General features: G+C 41.8%; 1 pseudogene; it reads right to left on the bottom strand.

The window, feature by feature from the left end:
* Window positions 1-705: 705 nt before the first annotated feature.
* On the bottom strand, window positions 706-7,093 carry LOC105706434 (nuclear envelope phosphatase-regulatory subunit 1-like; annotated as a pseudogene).
* Window positions 7,094-8,600: the final 1,507 nt, after the last annotated feature.

Below are 8,600 nucleotides of genomic sequence, written 5' to 3'. Positions count from 1 at the left end.
AACAATGACTATCAAATTCCCAGACAATACATAATTTATAAGTAGACTTGTATATTCACAAGCCTTTGGAGTATTTTTAAAAATTTTAAAAATATAAAGGATATTTAGCACTCAATGAAAACAATCAGCTGAAAAATATAATCACAATAGTTGCTGGAGTTCAATATCTGGTTTAACAAAGTGTTTCTTAAAACACCTATAATTTCTTACAACATAACGGAGAGGAGTTTTCCTCAGTCTAAGCTGAATCCAATGTTTTTCCTGCAGTGTGATTAAAAGTGTAAGAATGAAAGGTACACACAATAGCCAGTTTTAAAAAGCTGTGGGGATGGCAAGCAGATGTTCCTGAAATACTGGTGCAGGAGAACAAAGACCACAAAACATTTTCCTCTTTGTTTACCATTGGCATTAATTTGCTATTTACAGTAGTTTGCAAAAAATACATTATAAAAACTGAATGAGGTTCTGTTTTTAAGTTTACCTTCGTAACATACATACATACTCCATCTTCAAAAATTTTTCAGGATCTGAAGAACTAAAGTGACACTAATACTGAAACACAGTTAATAAAAGGAACCAAAGCACTGATAATGTGAGTCGTCATCATCTAGATAATCTGGGTAAATATTGCACAGTTCTTGTCAGTTGTTGCTATGATCTTTACATATCCAACTGCAAAAGGAATCCTTTATGGCTTTTTGCTGTATCACTTATTCAAAGAAAGTTTTAAGTCCAATAACAATGAGTGAAGATTGTCATTGAACATGAGGCCTACATTTCAAAATTAGTTTTCCTGTATCATTACAAGAAGTATTGTATTCTGCTAATACCGTTTGACATTGAGCAGCTATAGTCGATGGTGCAACTACTGTCTTGTGTATTCCAGCAAAGAACAAGCCTATTAGAGTGATACAGCTAATGGTGAAAAATCGATGACTCCATAATGATGTGAAGAAGGACACCTTTTGTGTATCAGGATCTATCAACCAGTTCCAGGTACAAGTAGCTGTACAGACAGATACCACTATAAGAAGCATTCTCCAATGTCCAGTAGCGGGTTGCAAAAAAATGAATATATTCAGTAATTCTCCTCTCAAAACCCTTGAGCTCTTCTGCCTGCTCCAGCAAGTTTATGTCAGGTGGCAGCTCAGGTCACCGCCACGGCCCTGTCCATCAGAAAGAATGTTATTCTTATTGACCTAGTATTTGACAGCAGACAGTGTGACTATAGTCAATAATAATTTGATTATGCATTTTAAAATAACTAAAAGAATATAATTGGATTGTTTCTATCATAACAGATTTAAGGGATGCATACCACATTTGCCATGATGTGATTATTATGTATTGCATGACTGTATCAATGTATCTATATACTCCATAAATATATATATATATATAAATAGCTACTGTGTACCCAAACATTTAAGTGGACAAAAGACAGAAACAGATACTTCTGAAAAAAAGACATATACATAGCTAACAAGTGATTCAGGGCAGGCAAGACCCAAACTTGAGGTTTAGCCTGGGAGTGTTCTTGACTTAGCCCAGAAAATAATTAAAGGGAAAGCCAGTGGTAAAAGTAAAAGTAGACAGCAACTTCTATTGAAGCAGCAGTGTACACCAGCAGCAGAGGAACTGCCTTGTGGAGCAGGGCTACCCCATAGGCAATATACCCAGAGTAGCAGCTCAGAGGCAACTCTGCAGTCATATTTATATTGAGTTTTACTTATATGCAAATTAAGTGGTGGATTATGCAGAAATTTCTAGAAAGATGGTAATAACTTATGGGTCACTGGTCATTGCCATGGAAATGGGCGGTAACTTCCAGGTGTTGCCATGGCAATGATAAACTGACATGGCAGATTGGTGGGCATGTCTTGTGGAAAGCTACTTCCACCCCATCACTGTTTTAGCTAGTCCTCAATTTGGTCCTGTGTCTGAGCCCCGACTCTGGAGTTAAGTCCTGCCTACTATCTCATTCCTCCCTCAGACACTAGATATTCATCCTTAATCTTAATGGTGCTGCAGAAGGGTGGAAGCCCATCTACTGTAACTGCTCCCTTCTGAGTTTATGGGAGTAAGCACTGCCTAGCACCAGATGACTAAAAAATCTCTGGACACCTGATTTAAGTGGCCCAAGTCAGTATGACCTGGAGAATGAAACCATCCTGCCTCAAGGCCCCTTAGATCAGAGGGATGGGTTGGAAGCCTTGTGCCAGCATTGTCTTTACCCACAACTGTTTTAATCTAGAAGACACAATGTTTACTAAGAGGTTAAACAAGCAAGGGCCACAAGAATAGTAAGAAGACAGCTATCCAAGGTCCTAGGAGAGGTAAAAACCAGACTTGGGAAGACTTGGGAAGGCACTTCTGATAGTCTACCTGATATAGTGGGGTCAGTGCCCACGTTATATCTATGTAACCAGGTAGTTGTCATAGACTTTTTTGAATGTAACCTCAACTTGTCCAGAGTTGTTAATATATGTGCAGCAGATTTTATTAATAACTGCACATATTCCACTTTGTTCAGCTAGTAAATTATTCAATTATTATTCAGTCTATTATCAAGAACTACATTTGCAAAAGACTCCAGGGACTCTTGAATTACCTTTAATGCCTGACCTGTGTTGCCAGCTAAGAATTCTAGGGTTTGTGTTGAGTTCTTTATGGTTGACTTATGGTAAGCAAAGCTGCCCCAGGGTGCCACTAGTCCTATTGCTGCCTCGATTCCCACCAGAATGAATCCTATTGCTCATTTATTTCTGGTGTTTGGGTGTCCTATGCCATTATAGACTGTGGCCCCTGAAGGGGCAAGGGTGGCCAACATACTTTCACCTCTGTTCCAAGGAAAGCTACTTCTAAAAGAACAGCTGACTTCCTGGGGAGTCAGGAGTCATTATGGGATGTCCATTTTCTCCATTCATGGCCACAAAAAATAAGCCAAGTTGGGGCAAAAATAGAGACACTATGGGGTGTGATGTGTATCCATTGCTGCCAAATTGGGCCTATAGAGATATTCTTTCCCTGTTCCAGTGGGGGTGGCCAAACAATCTTTGTTTTTTAGAAGGGAGTCGTACTCCCTGCTTCCCAGATAAGGTAGTTGTTTTTCCCTCCATGTTCTGATATAGGAAAAGGCATCCATCATATATGCTCTCCTCACTTACAAATGGAATCCCATTTACCTTGCTGCAACCTTGGGAACTTAGCAACTAAAGTTTCATTAGAGCGTTGCAGGGAAACTTCTACTTTTGTGTCATTAACACAACAGTGAGTGCAAATGGCAGAAACATTAGTGCACTGGAGATATAAATATCCAACTTCCCAGGTCTACAAAATAGTGGTGGTGGTGGGGGCGGTTCAGGTGGAATTCATTAAGTGGAGGCCTTCCACTTAACAAATAGGGGTTTGGGTACTTTGGTATCACTATGTTTAGTCAGAAGGTCTGGAGAGATAGTCATGAGATTTTTCTGGATAGGTCAGAAGACAGAACTGTCTGTCCTGGAGATGTTAATGATAACTTCAGCAACCATAAAGATGATTCCCCAGTACTATAATTTTGAAGTATTTGCTATGGAGTTTTGTTCCCATCCACACTGGATCTGAATAATTGGGAGAGCAAAGAGGATTAACAGTGGCAGCATAGTGTACAGTAAGGCCTTAAAGTGGCCTGTACACCCAACAAGGACAAAAGAGATATTTCCCAGGAGAAGGCAACTGGCTAAAGTGATAGAAAAGAAGTATCACAGTCAAGAAAAAGGTAAAAATTAATGCTCCTATTCCCACCCACAGCATCACGTTATCACTTCTGGCTGAGTGTTGATTCTTTTAAATAGGTAGGAGAGGTCTTCCAAAGGTTTACAAATGTAGTGTATTAGTCTGTTTTCACACTGCTGATAAAGACATACCTGAGACTCGATAGTTTATAAAGAAAAAGAGGTTTAATGGACTCACAGTTCCACGTGTCTGGGGAGGACTCACAATCATGGCAGAAGGTGACAATCATGTATTACATGGCAACAAGCAAGAGAGGATGAGAATCAAGTAAAAGGGGTTTCCCCTTATAAAACCATCAGATACCACGAGAATTATTCACTACCATAAGAACAGTATGGGAGAAACCACCCTCATGATTCAGTTATCTTTCACCTTATGGGAGCTATAATTCAAGATGAGATGTGGGTGGAGACACAGCCAAACCATCTGATGTAGGTTGTGCTGTCCTCCCTTTGTGCCTGCAACTCATAAGGAACATATTTAACCCCAAATAGGTCTACCCAAGTAGTTATTCCCTGATGTTTAATGGTGGTGGGGGTATTTAACAATATCTGATAGGGGGCTGATATGGTTTGGATCTGTGCCCCCATTGAAATCTCATGTTGAATTGTAAAGCCCAGTGTTGGAGGTAGGGCCTGGTGGGAGGTGATTGGATCATGGGGGCATATTTCTCTTGAATGGTTTTGTATCATCCCCTTTGTACTGTACTCACAATAGTGAGTGAGTCCTCATGAGATCTGGTCATTTAAAAGTGTGTGGAACCTTTATATCTTGCTCCTGCTCTGGCTATGTGAAGTGCCTGCTCTCCCTTTGCCTTCTACCATGATTGTAAATTTCCTGAGGCCTCCACAGAAGCCAAACAGATGCCAGCATTATGCTTCCTGTATAGCCCACAGAACCATATGCCTATTAAACCTCTTTTCTTTATAAATTACCCAGTCTCAGGTATTTCTCTATAGCTATGTCAGAACAGCCTGATACAGGACCTTTTCATTTGTTGTAATTGATCCTCAGAGGACCCTTCTTTTTAGTATGACTAAGTCTTCTGGTTAGAGGTGATACTTTATTTCTATATTATTGAACGGCCTTGTGAACCAAGCCTAAATTTCAAAGAGGGCATAGTGAGGTGTGTCCAACCTCCTGTTTCCCATCACGGCCTGAATTTGTTTGTTTGTTTGTTTGTTTAAGACTTCTTTGGAATTTCCTTTGGCCACGAGACCTAGAGTCAAAAACCTGCCATTGTGGGAAGCTGTCTATTGGGCCAAGGGTCCAACATTCCCAATAAATTTACTTGAGGAAGGCAGCTCACTGGGGCTAATAAAAGAAATATAGAGATGGGGAGATTTTTTCTGTCTCACCAGGGACAGTCAGTACATTCTTATTGCCAATGACCCTTTTGTTTATACTGGGCACACTGATTCTGGTCTAGTGAATCAGTGGGCCAGTGAGTCGGAGACTCTTATTCAGGCATTGCAGATACCAATCTCATGGTGCTTTTTTGGGATGGTAATTTTGATGTGGCATGGGACTTAAAGGAACTGTTAACGCTTGCACTTTTTGGCTATTTTTTTTTTTTTTACCTCTTTTGCCCTGTCCCTATCGTTATAAACTTTAAAGGCATTGTTTAAGAGTTGGCTTTTAGGGGCTGAGTGCAGTAGCTCATGCCTGTAATCCCAGCATTTTGGGAGGCTGAGGCAGGTGGATTACTCGAGGCCAGGAGTTTGAGACTAGCCTGGTCAACATGCTGAAACCCTGCCTCTACTAAAAATACAAAACTTAGCCAGGCGTGGTGGTGGGTGCCTGTAGTCCCAGCTACTTAGAAGGCTGAGGCATGAGAGTAGCTTGAATCCTGGAGGTGGAGGTTGCAGTGAGTCAAGATGGCATCACTGCAATCCAGGCTGGACAACAAAGCGAGACTCTGTCTCAAAAAAAAATAAATAAAAAGAGTTAGCTCATAGGGATTTGAGGTCTCATTGCTGCTTTTTGTATCTTTCTCCTAATGTCAGGGGAAGGATGAGTAATAAAATGGACGCCCAGGAGTGCTTGCCATTCTGGGGAGTCTGGGTCTGCATTAGTATATTTCCCAAGTTCCTCTATCGAACCCGGAAATAGAGCAGGATTTTCATCTTTTACCTGAGTTATTTTTCTAGCTCTGTCATAATTGACTGGCTTAACCACAGATGTTTCCCTCCACTTTTTTCCACAGCACAGCGAACAGATGACAATATTTGTAAGTCATGACAAGTTAAATCAGACGACATGGTCAACATAACACATTCCTGTATAAACTTTTCTGGGTTTTCTAAAAATTGGCCAAATTTTTCCCCATATAAATCCAATTTAGACATAAAAAATGGCACATGTACCCCATTTCCATTAGCTACCTTCTGCGATGGACACAGATTTTACTTTAGAGGCTAATATGGGGCTCCACTCCTGGTGGTATTGATTGGGCTTATGTTTTGGGAAGTGAAGGTATAGGCTGGGGCTAGCTGGATGAGGGGGAGGAGTGTCTGATGATCTTGAGCTGGAATCCTTCGTTAGAGAACTGGAAGGACCCCCCTCAGAATCTGGGGACTGAGGAGACTCTGGGAAGGGCATAGGCCTCACTTGCAGCTTTCTGGTACCTGGACATAACATGAGCCAGTAAAGGGTCATAAAACCTTGCACATAAGGGACCGCTTCTCATTTTCCTTCTTTTTTATGGAGTAAGTCCAGTTATAAATTATCATTACAATATATAGAACCATGTTTAGGCCAAATTTGGTTTTCTAATTTTTACAGAATCCAAACCGTGTTGCAATAGAAAATGAATTTCTTTTTCATTAATCCAAATTTGAATTTGTTCCAATAGCCTAAAAGACATCCTAGTGGTGAGTCCTCTGAGATGCTCGTCATTGTCCCCATGGATATAGAAGTTTTAGAGGACACAGAAGTCTTCCTAAGTCTAGCAAGAGGGAAAGCAACAGAGTCTTTATTATTTTTCCCTTTTAGATTCTCAGTTTCTGCAGACAAGGTGTAAGTATAGGTAGCAAAGCATCACAAAAGTGGATTACAAGCTACAAATGGGCAGTAGAATGTTGAGCCTAAAATCCAGACAGTGTGGGTTAAGTAGAAAGGAGGGCTAAACAAATGCTGAATTGGGGGCTGGCTTTAGAACAGCGGTTACTTCGACACATGGTGAATGGGAAGGCGGGAGAGGACGGGGGTAAACAGTGTTACCCAAGGGGAGACCTCAGAGGTATTGACTTGCTGGAGAACTTACCTGGCACTGGAGACACCAAAATAAATGTTCAGGCAGCCACTTTTCTACCATTGTAGGTGGTTGTCTTTCAGGCCAGGAGCCTTGGAACACAACCTAGGAACCTAAGTCAGCACACAGGAAGGGGCCTGTGACTGCCTATTAGGGAAATAATAACTTCTAACTTCAGGGCAGAAAAAGGCAAGACCACTATTCCCCTAGGAAAAGGCGCTATAATCCACAATCTTAGAGGGAATGTCAATGCTGAAAACCCCAGTGCATCTGGAAGGTGGCCAAAAATGCCAATGCTGAAAACCCAGAGTGCTGGAGTTTCAGCCACTAAGGGTCCCATCACCAAATGCCAGGGACACCCAGGGGGTGGCCAACAGTGAACCCAAACCCAAGTTGGGGTCACAGAGCAATGTGACTCTGGTGTTCCAGAGTCAACAGAATAGAGGGCCTCTCAAAACCAAGTGTCCTGCCTTAAACAAATGCCCACATACAGTTAACGGAAAATCAAAACAAGCATAAGACTGCAAACAAAACATATATTTCAGGACTGAAAATAAAACAACTGGTGGAGCAATAAAATGAAGTCATAAGAGAAAGGACTAAGTGAAGGGGTGACAAGGACATGTTTCAGGCCACTCAAACAATGGGCAACTTTTAACGGAATGCGTAGCCAAAGGCTTTTATTCCCCAGCTTACCTGATATTGCGGGAGAGGGTGAAGGGGACACTCATTCATGCACAGTAGCCAAAATGATGATACCCAAACTTCTATATGGGACTCGGGTGAAGGTCTCTCCAGGTCTCCTCAGCTTGGGTGGTGATATGATTTGGCTCTGTGTTCCCACCCAAATCTCAGGTTGAATCATAATCCTCAATATTGGGGGAGGGACCTGGTGGGAGGTGATTTGATGATGTGGGCAGTTTTCCCTTTTGTTGTTCTTGTGATAGTGAGTGAGTTCTCATGAGATCTGGTTGTTTGAAAATATGTAGCACTTTCTCTCTCTCTCTGTCTCTCTCTCTCTCTCTCTCTCTCTCTCTCTCTCTCCTGCTGGCCATGTGAAGATGTACTTGTTTCTCGTTTGCCTCTGCCATGATTGTAAGTTTCCGGAGGCCTCCCCAGCCATGCTTCTTGTACAGCCTGTGGAACTGTGAACCAATTAAACCTCTTTTCTTTATAAATTACTGAGTCTCAGGTAGGTCTCTATATCAATGTGAGAACAGACTAATACAGGTGGGCTTGGCTGCCACATAGAGGTGGCATGGACCAGTAACCCACCAGCCTGCTGGTCAGAATGGTGGGTCTCACATGAGACAGCAGCACTATGGCCACTTGCTTATCTGCTCAGGTCTACCACCTGCCAGGGAAAATGATGGCTCTGAAAAGAGCCTTTGGTTAGTGTTACAGCTCTGTAGTGTTAGCTGCTCTTTATTGTTACAGCTTTAGTGTCGTAGCTCTTTCAGCTTCATCATCTCTCACCATCTCTCCACTTGTGTCATCGACTGCCATCTCTTGTCATTGTCTCTTACCAATTACCACCTCTCAGCTGATCACTGATTGCCACCAACTCCGT

Source organism: Aotus nancymaae, unplaced genomic scaffold, assembly GCF_030222135.1.
Source record: "Aotus nancymaae isolate 86718 unplaced genomic scaffold, 86718_ANA_hifiasm-v0.15.2.pri h1tg000004l, whole genome shotgun sequence".
In the NCBI taxonomy this organism is placed as follows: domain Eukaryota; kingdom Metazoa; phylum Chordata; class Mammalia; order Primates; family Aotidae; genus Aotus; species Aotus nancymaae.
The sequence above is the reverse complement of the archived record's forward strand: the minus strand, read 5'-3'. Positions and strand labels throughout refer to the sequence as shown.